General features: G+C 39.9%; 1 protein-coding gene and 1 long non-coding RNA gene across 8 annotated transcripts in view; one reads left to right on the forward strand and one right to left on the reverse strand.

The window, feature by feature from the left end:
* The window catches only part of FGD4 (FYVE, RhoGEF and PH domain containing 4), a 253,092-nt gene that overhangs the window by 163,341 nt on the left and 76,978 nt on the right, over nt 1-12,773 (reverse strand). The gene's annotated exons all lie outside the window — the stretch shown is intronic.
* The window catches only part of LOC131519783 (uncharacterized), a 56,403-nt gene continuing 53,480 nt past the window's right edge, over nt 9,851-12,773 (forward strand). For both annotated transcript variants that reach the window (XR_009265792.1, XR_009265791.1), the window contains exon 1: nt 9,851-9,923. This is a non-coding gene — a long non-coding RNA (uncharacterized LOC131519783). The remainder of the gene's footprint in view (nt 9,924-12,773) is intronic.

Consider the following 12,773-nt stretch of genomic DNA (forward strand, 5'->3'; position numbering starts at 1 on the left):
TGTACCTGGTTGCATCCATCCTTACTCAGCCTTTCTCTTTTTCTTAGCAAGAAGTTTTATCCAGGAAGATGCTGTAAGTCAGAGGTTCCCAAACTCTTTTTTTTTTTAATTTATTTTTTAATATATGAAATTTACTGTCAAATTGGTTTCCATACAACACCCAGTGCTCATCCCAAAAGGTGCCCTCCTCAATACCCATCACCCACCCTGCCCTCCCTCCCACCCCCCATCAACCCTCAGTTTGTTCTCAGTTTTTAACAGTCTCTTATGCTTTGGCTCTCTCCCACTCTAACTTTTTTTTTTTTTTCCCTTCCCCTCCCCCATGGGTTTCTGTTACGTTTCTCAGGATCCACATAAGAGTGAAACCATATGGTATCTGTCTTTCTCTGTATGGCTTATTTCACTTAGCATCACACTCTCCAGTTCCATCCACGTTGCTACAAAAGGCCATATTTCATTTTTTCTCATTGCCACGTAGTATTCCATTGTGTATATAAACCACAATTTCTTTATCCATTCATCAGTTGATGGACATTTAGGCTCTTTCCATAATTTGGCTATTGTTGAGAGTGCTGCTATAAACATTGGGGTACAAGTGCCCCTATGCATCAGTACTCCTGTATCCCTTGGATAAATTCCTAGCAGTGCTATTGCTGGGTCATAGGGTAGGTCTATTTTTAATTTTCTGAGGAACCTCCACACTGCTTTCCAGAGCGGCTGCACCAATTTGCATTCCCACCAACAGTGCAAGAGGGTTCCCGTCTCTCCACATCCTCTCCAGCATCTATAGTCTCCTGATTTCTTCATTTTGGCCACTCTGACTGGCGTGAGGTGGTATCTGAGTGTGGTTTTGATTTGTATTTCCCTGATAAGGAGCGACGTTGAACATCTTTTCATGTGCCTGTTGGCCATCCGGATGTCTTCTTTAGAGAAGTGTCTATTCATGTTTTCTGCCCATTTCTTCACTGGGTTATTTGTTTTTCGGGTGTGGAGTTTGATGAGCTCTTTATAGATTTTGGATACTAGCCCTTTGTCCGATGTGTCATTTGCAAATATCTTTTCCCATTCCGTTGGTTGCCTTTTAGTTTTGTTGGTTGTTTCCTTTGCTGTGCAGAAGCTTTTTATCTTCATGAGGTCCCAGTAATTCACTTTTGCTTTTAATTCCCTTGCCTTTGGGGATGTGCCGAGTAAGAGATTGCTACGGCTGAGGTCAGAGAGGTCTTTTCCTGCTTTCTCCTCTAAGGTTTGGATGGTTTCCTGTCTCACATTCAGGTCCTTTATCCATTTTGAGTTTATTTTTGTGAATGGTGTGAGAAAGTGGTCTAGTTTCAACCTTCTGCATGTTGCTGTCCAGTTCTCCCAGCACCATTTGTTAAAGAGACTGTCTTTTTTCCATTGGATGTTCTTTCCTGCTTTGTCAAAAATGAGTTGGCCATACGTTTGTGGGTCTAGTTCTGGGGTTTCTATTCGATTCCATTGGTCTATGTGTCTGTTTTTATGCCAATACCATGCTGTCTTGATGATGACAGCTTTGTAGTAGAGGCTAAAGTCTGGGATTGTGATGCCTCCTGCTTTGGTCTTCTTCAAAATTACTTTGGCTATTCGGGGCCTTTTGTGGTTCCATATGAATTTTAGGATTGCTTGTTCTAGTTTCGAGAAGAATGCTGGTGCAATTTTGATTGGGATTGCATTGAATGTGTAGATAGCTTTGGGTAGTATTGACATTTTGACAATATTTATTCTTCCAATCCATGAGCAGGGAATGTCTTTCCATTTCTTTATATCTTCTTCAATTACCTGCATAAGCTTTCTATAGTTTTCAGCATACAGATCTTTTACATCTTTGGTTAGATTTATTCCTAGGTATTTTATGCTTCTTGGTGCAATTGTGAATGGGATCAGTTTCTTTATTTGTCTTTCTGTTGTCTTTTTTTTTTTTTTTTCAATATATGAAGTTTATTGTCAAATTGGTTTCCATACAACACCCAGTGCTCATCCCAACAGGTGCCCTCCTCAATACCCATCACCCTCCCACCCCCCATCAACCCTCAGTTTGTTCTCAGTTTTTAAGAGTCTCTTATGCTTTGGCTCTCTTCCACTCTAACCTCTTTTTTTTTTTTTGAATCATGGAGTCCTTAGCTACTTCTCAATAACTTTTTTTTCTTAATGTTTATTTATTTTTGAGAGAGACAGAGACAGAATGTGAGTGGGTTAGGGGCAGAGAGAGGGAGACACAGAATTCGAAGCAGGTTCCAGGCTCCGAGCTGTCAGCACAGAGCCCGACACGGAGCTCAAACTCATAAACTGTGAGATCATGACCTGAGCTGAAGTCAGACGCTCAACCAACTGAGCCACCCAGGCGCCCCTCTCAGTAACATTTTCATGGCACTCCAGGCCAAGAGAAATCTCTAACAGGCTATTTTATTTTATTCTAAGTTCACTTATTTTGAGAGCGAGTGTGCACGCATGCACACACACAACTTGGGGAGGGGCAGAGAGAGAGGGAGACAGAGAACCCCAGGCAGGCTCTGCGTTGTCAGCACAGAGCCCAATGCAGGGCTTGAACTTGCCAACCGTGAGATCATGACCCAAACTGAAGCCAAGAGTCAGATCCTCAACAGACAGCCACCCAGGTGCCCCTAACAGGCTCACTTATTAAGTAATTAGGTATAAACAACTTTGTAACTATTTTTGACCCAGCAACTTACCACCATTTGAAAATGTAATATAAAACAGTTGCAAGAAAAAGTAATATTTTTATTCCACTCTGAAATCATTACCATTACTGACTAATGGCATGTAGGTACTGGATGGGTTTGGGTCCTGCAAAACTTCTCACACCACAGGATCTTATTAGACCTTGCCATCCTCATTTCTGTTCCACATTGATTTTTACCAGATACTTGCTTATTATCACGATAACCCGCCGAAACCCCAGCTCTGCAAAACTATGATGTCATCAAAAGAAACAGTACAGTGTAATTCTAAAACAGAACCACCTACAGCTAATTGTTCCCACAGTGTTTAATAGATGTCCCTGTGTTTCCCTTGAAATTTTAAAATACCCTCCAGATAGCACCCCACTGAGCTGGTGGCACTGCCCCAGAGCACCTCGGCCTAGGCACACATTTTGTCAATAATGTCTTTAAGCCCTTAGTTTTCGCAGTGCCAGATGATGAAAAGACTCCCTAACTAGAAACTCAGAAGCCTGGACTTACTGCTTAGCCAGTGGTATGACATGGGCAGGCTGTTTTACCTTCCCTATCACGTGTGCTTCAGTCTCAAAATAAGGGAGCTAGAGTAGATCATCTCCCAAGTTCCCTTCTGCTCTCAAACACTAAGAATGAATGTTAGAGGAAGGAGGGTTCTTCCTCATTCTTATTGGTTTCAGGGGGAACAGAGAAAGGGCTAGAGCAGCCAGGCAAGTATTTATTTTCCAGAAGGAAATTCATACTAAAATTTAGGTGTGCTACGATGAAAGGCTGGAGCATGAGATGTTACTAGGCTACCAGGTGAGGTGGTGGTTACATCCCCCGTAGGGCACACTGTTGAGTGACATTGACACCAGCACTGCTCTTTCTGTGTGCTGTTTCTACTCTTACCCAAACTCCTTCTGGACAAATGGATTGCATTATGAGGTGACTGGATATTGTCAGGCTGGGAGTGACTATGAAACAGACTCAAGTTACCTATCCTGATTGGAGATCAAACTCATCATGTCAGCTTAAGAAGGACCAGACTAAACAACAGGGCTGACTAGGCATGGACACTGAAACACAAAATACAGTATTTGTAAACAGGTGATATTTTCTCAGACATTTGCCTAGAATTTTGTATTCTTAACATTCTATAAGATTTGTTTTTAAATTTAACTTTTCTCTTTTGCAACTAGTTTTAAAGACATGATTTAGAAAAATGTATTTGCAGGGTAAAGAGTGCTTTATAGGCAAAAGAAAACACAATGAAATAAGTGGAACTTTTCTGCCCAGTTTGCAGGGGGTTAAGATGATACAGTAACGAGTCTAGCCTGACATGATGGAAGCAATTTTTTTTTTAACTGCCCATCATTCCTCTCTTGTGGTTAGCATTTCAGAGAAGTATTTCCCTTTCTGGGACATGCCCAGGTACCACACTATAAAGAAAACAAAAGTTGAGGAGGGTTAGTCTATGTTAGGGAGGCTTGTATACTAGCCATCTTTCATCAAAGTCCAACCATTAGGACTTGACCTCAGATCTACCAATGGATTTTTTTTTTAAGTAGGCTCCATACCCAATGTGGGGCTTGAACTGATAACCCTGAGATCAAGAGTTGCATGTTCTACCAACTGAGCCAGCCAAGAACCCCTAAGGGATGTTTTTGATTAAAATTGGAAGGATGATGTCTTAGTCCAGTGTGAATAACAGGATCTAATTCTTCACATCATTAGAGTATCTGTTACTGTCTTCGTTAGGGTAATAAACCCTCTCCTTACAGATCTTTAACATTGACTCTAAAACAGAGGTGGGAGGAAATTATACAAGCATCTGGGTCCTAGTCTGTTGCCATTCACATTCTTCCTTCTTACATTTTTTTTTTTTTTTCAGGAAGTGACTCATCTAAATTGGAATCTAGATGTTTTAATTCTTCTTTCTTTGTTTAAGAAAATTCCTGAAATATATGAAAGCTGAAGACTCTTTGCAGGGAGTACATATATATAACATAATATACATTTATGGTAATGTATTAATTAGTAAATGTGTTTAAGTTAAATGTTTATGAGACAGTGTGACAAGTGGAAAAAGGGTTAAAAACAAAGACTGTTATGTAAACAAGACATTGGGCTCCACAATTTGCAAAGTTCCAACCTAAACTCTATAGACAAAAATGAGACACTGGTTCCTTTCTCTTGAGGAATCTTCAGCACGTTTGAGAAACAAAGACCTTTACCTCTGGTGCAGGGGCAGGAGCTGGTGAGGAGCTAACAAGATAAAACAGTGATGGATGGTACTAGGCAAAGATACGCAAATATCATTCTGTAAAAATGATCAAAATGTCAACATTATGAACATTTAAAAAAAATTTTTTTAAACGTTTATTCATTTTTGAGAGACAGAGAGCACAAGCAGGGGTGGGGCAGAGAGAGAGGGAGACACAGAATCCGAACCAGGCTCCAGGCTCTGAGATGTCAACACAGAGCCTGACGTGGGGCTCGAACTCATGGCGAGATCATGACCTGAGCCGAAGTCAGACGCCCAAACAACTGAGCCACCCAGTGCCCCTGAACATTCTTTTAGAGGCTGAGATTGAGCCAGAATGGAAAAGAGAACTCAGGTTTGCGCTCGTAAAACTCAATGTTCAACAGTTATTACAGTTCAAAAAATAAATATCCTGAAAGACCAACACATGCAAACCCTTACTACCTCATTTTTGTTTTAACTGGAGTTAGTAGCATACAGTGTAGTATTGGTTTCAGGAGTAGAATTTAGTGATTCATCACTTATATAGAACACCTAGTGCTCATCCCACAAAGTACTCTCCTTAATGCCCATCACCCATTTAGCTCATCCACCCACCCAACTCCCCTCCAGCAACCCAAGTTTGTTCTCTATAGTTAAGAGTCTCTTACGGTTTACCTCCCTCTCTGTTTTTATCTTATTTTACTTTTCCTTCCCTTCTCCTAATGTTCATCTGTTTTGTTTCTTAAACTCCACAAGTTAAATCATATGGTATTTGTCTTTCTCTGACTTATTTCACTTAGCATAATACACTCTAATTGCATCCACATTGTTGTAAATGACAAGATTTTGTTCTTTTTGATGGCTGAGTAATACTCCATTGTATACCACATCTTCTTTATCCACTCATCAGTCAGTGGACATTTCGGCTCTTTCCATACATTGGCTATTATTGATAGCACTGCTATAAACATCGGGGTGCATATGCCTCTTTGAATCAGCACTCCTGTATCCTTTGGATAAATACCTAGTAGTGCAACTGCTGGATTGTAGGGTAGTTCTATTTTTAATTTTTTGAGGAACCTCCATACTGTTTTTTAGAGTAGCTGCATCAGTTTGCATTCCCACCAGTGGTGCAAAAGAGTTTCCCTTTCTCTGCGTCTTTGCCAACATCTGTTGTTTCCTGAGCTGTTAATTTTAGCCATTCTGACAGGTGTGAGGTGGTATCTCATTATGGTTTTAATTTGTATTTCTCTGATGATGAGTGATGTGAAGCATCTTTTCATGTGTCTGTTAGCCATGGATGTCTTCTTTGGAAAAGTGTCTATTCATGTCTTCTGCCCATTTCTTCACTGGATTGTTTTTTGGGTGTTGAGTTTGATAAATTCTTTATAGATTTTAGATACTAACCTGATGTCATTTGCAAATATCTCCTCCCATTCCACTGGTTGCCTTTTAGTGTTGTTAACTGTTTTGTTCACTGTGCAGCAGCTTTTTATCTTGATGAGGCCCCAGTAGTTCATTTGTGCTTTTGTTTCCCTTGCCTCTGGATATATGCTTACTAAGTTGCTGTGGCCTAGGTCAAAGAGATTGCTGCCTGTTTTTTCCTCTAGGATTTTGATAGCTTCCTGTCTTAAATTTAGGACTTTCGGGGCGCCTGGGTGGCTCAGTCGGTTAAGCGGCTGACTTCGGCCCAGGTCATGATCTCGCGGTCTGTGAGTTTGAGCCCCGCGTCGGGCTCTGTGCTGACAGCTCAGAGCCTGGACCCTGTTTCAGATTCTGTGTCTCCCTCTCTCTGACCCTCCCCCGTTCATGCTTTGTCTCTGTCTCAAAAATAAATAAACGCTAAAAAAAAAAATAATAAAAAAAAAAAAATTAGGACTTTCATCCATTTTGAATTTATTTTTGCGTATGGTGTTCCAGTTTTATTCTTCTGCATGTAGCTGTCCAGTTTTCCCAACATCATTTGATGAAGAGACTTTTTTCCATTGGATATTCTTTCCTGTTTTGTCAAGGATTAGTTGGCTATACATTTCTCCATCAAGGATATTAGCCATGGGTCTTTCATATATAGTCTTTATGATGGTGAAGTATGTTCCTTCCATACCTACTTTCTTGAAGGTTTTTATGAAGAAAGAATGCTGTATGTAGTCAAATGTTTTTTCTGCATCTATTGAGAGGATCATATATTTCTTATCCTTTCCTTTATTAATGTGGTATATCATGTTGACTTATTTGTGGATATTGAACCATTCCTGCAGCCCAGGAATAAATCTTACTTGATCATGGTGAATATTTCTTTTAAAATATTACTGGATTCAATTTGCTAGTATCTTGTTGAGTATTTTTGCATCCATGTTCATCAGGGAAATTGGTCTATAACTCTCCTTTTTAGGGGGTCTTTGTCTGGTTTTGGGATCAAGGTAATACTGGCTTCATAGAATGAATTTGGAAGTTTTCCTTTCATTTCTATTTTTTGGAACAGTTTCAAAAGAATACCTTTAAATGTTTGGTAGAATTCCCCTGGGAAGTCATGTTCCCAGGCTCTGGACTCCTGTTTGTTGGGAGATTTTTGATTACTGATTCAATTTCTTTACTGGTTATGGATCTGATCAAATCTTCTATTTCTTCCTGTTTCAGTTTTGGTAGTTTATATGTTTCTAGGAATTTGTTCATCTCTTCCAGAGTGCCCAATTTGTATTTCTATGGTATTGGTTATGATCTCTCCTCTTTCATTCATGATTTTATTTATTTGGGTCCTTTTTCTTTCTGGTAAGTCTGGCTGGGGGTTATCAATTTTATTGATTCCTTCAAAGAACCAACTTCTAGTTTTGTTTATCTGTTTCACTATTTTTTGATATTGATAGCATTGATTTCTGCTCTAATCTTTATTATTTCCCATTTTCTTCTGGTTTTGGGCTTTATTTGCTGTTCTTTTGCCAGCTCCTTTAGGTGTAAGGTTGGGTTATATATTTGAAATATTTCTTCTTTCTTTAGGAAGGCCAGGATTGCTATGTATTTCCTTATGACCACCTTTGCTGCATCCCAAAGATTTTGGACTGTCATGTTTTTATTTTCATTGGCTGCCATGTACTTTTTTATTTCCTCCTTAATTTTTTTTTTTTTTAATGTTTATTTTTGAGAGAAAGCATGAGCGGGGAAGGGGCAGAGAGTGGCAGGGGTAGTAGTATTGGGACAGCAGAGAGCCCAATCTGGGGCTCGAACTCACAAACCACAAGATCATGACCTGAGCTGAAGCTGGATGCTTAACTTACTGAGCCACCCAGGTGCCTTGGTGTCTTTAATTTCTTGGTTAACCCATTCATTCTTTAGTAGGATGTTCTTTAACCTCCAAGTATTTGTGGTCTTTTTTTCCTGTGGTGATTTCAAGTTTCATAGCGTTGTGGTCTGAAAATATGTACAGTATGATCTTAATCTTTTTGTACTTGTTGAGGGCTGATTTGTGAGCCAGTATGTCATCTATTCTGGAAAATGTTTCATGTGCACTGGAGAAGAATGTGTATTCCGCTGCTTTTGGATGAAATGTTCTGAATATATCTGTTAAGTGTCCATCTGGTCTAGTGTGACATTCAAAGCCATTGTTTCCTTGTTGATTTTTCTGCTTAGATGATGTGTCCATTGCTGTAAGTGGGGTGATAAAGTCCCCTACTATTATTACCAATGAGTTTATGTTTGTTATTAATTGATTTATATATTTGGATGCTCACAACTTGGGGGCACCGCTACTACTTAGATCAACTTTACACAAAACTGTTGAGCTTAAGTTCTACAGGGTTTTCTTTGTTAGGAGAGAAAGCAAATTCAGCAAAAATAATCAACTGAACCCTTACTATTGAAACCTGGGGATTATTTATGGCCTCTCATCTGGTCTTATAAAATCAACTCTCTCTACCTAACCTTACCTTTCTACTCCAAGTCCAAACCCCAGAAAGAGGAAAGTCTTGAAAAGAGTAGCCAGGCTGTGTGGGCAAGAACCCTTTAAGACTAGGACTGAGGTGTACTCGATTGTGAACATTTGAAGGTGACCATATCTGCTCTGTGTATGGCAGGGTATGTGTGCGGCAAGAGGGACATAATGGTGTATTCTGAAAAATTTCATCTTCCCTATAAATTATATATAATTTATATATATAAATTTTTCTGAGGTAACCAGAGGATAATCAGTTGAATATGGGGACAAATCATGGTTAATGCTGTGAGTATAGATTGCCAAACTCTTGTCAGGATGGGAAATACTTATAAAATGTTTTGTCCTACAACTTTTTGGGGGGTGACTTCTCAGCTATAGCCTGGGATTTGAGGCATGCATCTAAGAAACAGGCATAATATTTGGTACCTTCCTTTCAAGAAGATCAAGATTACATAGGTGAACTCTCTTTGAATACTTGGATAACTATATAGCTGTAAGAAGTTTTAAACACGTTTAAAAGTGTGATGGTGGGACATAAATGCACGTAAAACAACAGTTTACTCTGTGAGCCAAGAATAGCAAAGGATGACTTCCTGTCATGAAAAACCACCAATGAAATTTCTTTTAAAATAAAAAACAAAAACAAAAGCAAAAAAACCCTCTTAGCTCCATTCATATTTTTGTCAAGCTGTCTAATCTTGTTCCTGTCTTTCTTGTTCATACTTCTCAAAAGGTGGGAACTCTACAGTCATGACCTCCACTTCCTTAGCTCACCTCTGTCTGACTAACATACACCAGACTCTGCTCCCTCCAAGACTAGCAGAGACATCCCAGGTGCCATACCCACAGGTCACTGTTCAGTTCTTATATCCCTGGACTTCCCTGGGTGCATCTGACTGTGCTGACCTCATTCTCCTTTGGCATTCCTTCTTCCTGTATTGCCTCACAATCAACTCTCCCGGTTCTGCGGGCTCTCTCCAGCAACTCCTTTCCTCTTCTCTCTCATCAGCATCTCCTTCCCCACTTTTTCCCTCCTCAGCCACATCTAATCCATCAGGTAAGATCCATAAATGTTCACTAAATAAATATTCATAAACACATCACAAGTAAATGTGTTTAGACATTATACAACAATTCATTGGCAAAACATGAAGTTATCAGCTCAAACATGGAACCCCATTAACAGATTAAAAGCTTTTAATCTTTATATGTGAGAAAATAAGGTAAATGATATTTTACTGAACATATAGCTGGAGGTAGGTCCAAATAAAGACCTTACCATTCCTCGTAAGCTAGTCTGCTCAACAGGTGTGTAGGAATTTAAATACTTCCCTGTCAAGTTCTGATGTCAAACCTCATTCCTGTTTCAGGTCCTCCGCACTTGCCCTTCCCTCTGTTTAGAACATTTCCCCAAATTTTCCTCTTGCTTCCATAACACACTTCATTAGACTCTGTACTTAGATGCCATTTCTTCAAGTATCTCTTTGCTTCATCACAACCCCTTGAGACTTCCTACCTATTCCAGCACCTTGGTCTTTTTGTCATTTAATAGCACTTATTCCTGCCCAACATTAAATTTTTTCCCGCACTCATTTTATTGTCTGCCTCCCACCCTAGAAGGTAAATTCCATGAATAAGGGTATTTTGTTTTATTTACTAAGGAATCCCCAGTATCTGGCCCAAAGTAGGTGCTCACTAAATCTTTGTTGAAAAATGAACAGAAGAAAAAACAGTAGGGAATGAATAAAGACAATGTAAGTGTGGGCTCCACCACTCTTACCTACCCAGGTAGTGACCACGGTGCCAGGTCACAAACACATCTGAGCGAATGGGCACGGAAATACATGATAAGTTTCTGAAGCAAGTCAAGCAGCAAGTACACTTCCTAATCTTGAGGAACAAGCAGGCAGGAAGTCTATGGCCCAGGACTAATGAACTTGACTCATCAGGATACCACACTTTCTCCAGGACAAAAGAGTAAGTCTCAAAGGGAAGATGGTGGGCAGTCCAGGAGATAAGGGATCCTATAGAGGTCACGGATATTCTAGATGCTTTCTGGGGGAAAAGTGAACAAGAGATGTCTGACTTAGTAAAAATGTAAATCAAGGGAAAATTTTTTAAACTTTCTTCTTGGCACTCTTCTCTATTCCTTTGCTCTTCTACAGGGTAGGTGGACAGTGACGCGTGACTTTACGCTAGCTCTCCATTTTCCCTATTTATGATCCAGATTTTACCTCATGACCTAAACCTGGCAGTCATGTAAATCCTAACACTATTCCAATGTGATCACACAATGGTGTTTTCCTCTTGAAAACAGATGTACAGTCAGCCAACCTGGGAGCCCAAAATAGCTAGTCATTTCATAAGCCCCAGTTATATTCTCTTCACTTGTCTCCACCTTCACTGATTTGTCACTCACTGGACAGCAGGGATGTCTGTGTTTACAGCAGCACCAGCTTTATACCTTTTCTAATGCTAGAAAAAATGGCAGACTCCCATGCTCAAAGTTTTTTTGTTTTGTTTTGTTTCATTTTGAGAGAGAGAGAGAGAGAAAGTGAGAGAGAGAGTGAGTGGAAGCAGGGGAGAGGAATGGGGAGGGGAGGGGGAGAGGGAGAGAGAAAAGGAGTGAGGGAGGGAGGGAGAGTAGGAGAGAGGGAGAGGAGGAAAGAAGGAGAGGAGAGAAGGAAAGAAGGAGAGGAGAGAAGGAAAGAAGGAGAGGAGAGAAGGAGAGAAGGAGAGAGGGAGGGAGGTCATGATCTCACAGTTTGTGGGTTCAAGCCCCGCGTCAGGCTCTGTGATGACAGCTCAGAGCCTGGAACTCTGCACGGATGGCTCAGAGCCTGCTTTTAATTCTCTCTTTCTCTTTCTCTCTCTCTCTCTCTCTCTCTCTCTCTCTCTCTCTCTCTCTCTCTCTTCCCCTCTCCCTCTCACACTGTCTCCCTCTCTCTCTCAAAATAAATAAATTAATTTAAAAAAATGTTTAAAAATTTTTAATAAAAAAATTAGAAATAAAATTAAAATCACCTATAAAACAATCAGGTAGATATAATCGTGGTTAACGTTTTGATGCATTTCCTTTAAAACTTTTGCATAATATGTATCAGGATTGGCATTATTCTAAACATTGTGCTCTTTAAGGAATTTTATGAAATCGTGGCACCTAGGTGGCTCAGTCAGTCGAGCATCTGACTTTGGCTCAGGTCATGATCTTGCAGTTCAGTTCGTGAGTTTAAGCTCCACGTCGGGCTTGCTGCTGTCAGTGCAGAGCCTGCTTCAGATCCTCTGGCCCCCTCTTTCTACCCCTCCCCCATTTGTGCTCTCTCAAAAATAAGCATTAAAAAAAAAATTTTATGAATTTATTTCTAAAGAAGAGTTTGCTTCAGTTTTTTCTCAATTATGCCAGGGTAGATGGGGTTTAAAAGATGATTTTGATATGTAATTAAGCTATTTAACATTTTATAAGGGTTGGTAATGCTCAAGGACATAATTTCTCTAAGAGTCCAATAAATATGAGCACAGCCATTTCAAATTTCTTCACATAAACAAAACTTTCCACCCAACAAGAGTTGGCTCCTGATTCAAAGGAGACTTATTTTCAGCTGATGTACCATTTTCTCCTGCAGGTTGAGCTCATTTATTGTTCAGAGTCACTATCTGCCTTTCTAATAAGGTTTCTAATAGCCTCTTAAATGCTGTTCACTTTGGAAGATTTTCAACTATTAGCTGAATAATGCCTCATGCTAGATGAAACTCGTGAATTTTAAGAAGCAATTGGGGTGCCACAATTTGGTTCTTTCTTTAAAAACTGGCGATACAGTGTTCAACAGAACTGTAATGCCAGAAAACACACACACATTGCCCTCGTAAGATTCCCCTCTCCCCCATGCCACCCCACCCCAAATTGCCT

Source organism: Neofelis nebulosa, chromosome 8 (assembly GCF_028018385.1).
Source record: "Neofelis nebulosa isolate mNeoNeb1 chromosome 8, mNeoNeb1.pri, whole genome shotgun sequence".
In the NCBI taxonomy this organism is placed as follows: Eukaryota; Metazoa; Chordata; class Mammalia; order Carnivora; family Felidae; genus Neofelis; species Neofelis nebulosa.